The following is a 567-nucleotide window of genomic DNA, read 5'->3' as shown; positions in this document are numbered from 1 at the left end:
AAAGAGTGATTCTTGGAAGTGCTAGGGGTTTTTTTCAATGTGTACAGAGCCCGAGTGAGAAGCTCAGATGAGGCAAATTAGACCGCTGTATGAATCTTAAATTGTGAAAGATGCAGATTTTCAAAAGTAGAAAGGCATGTTAATTTAACTGGTTTAGACCATCATTAATTTTGCTTAAAATGATGATATGTCTGTAGAGATTTACATGTCTCTAAATTATCTGTAAGTTCTATTAATGTTTGTTACAACTTATATAACCTGTTAAAAGTCTTTGAAACCGTCTCCCACAGCATCCTCCTGGAGAAGCTGGCTGGGCATGGCTTGGATGGGCATACACTTTGCTGGGTTAAAAACTGAGGGGATGACCAAGCACAGAGAGTTGTGGTGAATGGAGCTAAATCCAGTTGGCGACCAGTCACAAGGGGTGTTCCCCAGGGCTCTGTTTTGGGGCCAGTCCTGTTTAACATCTTTATCAATGATCTGGATGAGGGGATTGAGTGCTCCCTCAGCAAGTTTACAGAGGACACTAAGTTGGAAGGGAGTTGATCTGCCTGAGGGTAGGAAGGC

This window comes from Mesitornis unicolor, unplaced genomic scaffold (genome assembly GCF_000695765.1).
Source record: "Mesitornis unicolor isolate BGI_N332 unplaced genomic scaffold, ASM69576v1 scaffold3844, whole genome shotgun sequence".
Classification (NCBI taxonomy): Eukaryota; Metazoa; Chordata; class Aves; order Mesitornithiformes; family Mesitornithidae; genus Mesitornis; species Mesitornis unicolor.
This window is presented reverse-complemented; position numbering follows the sequence as displayed.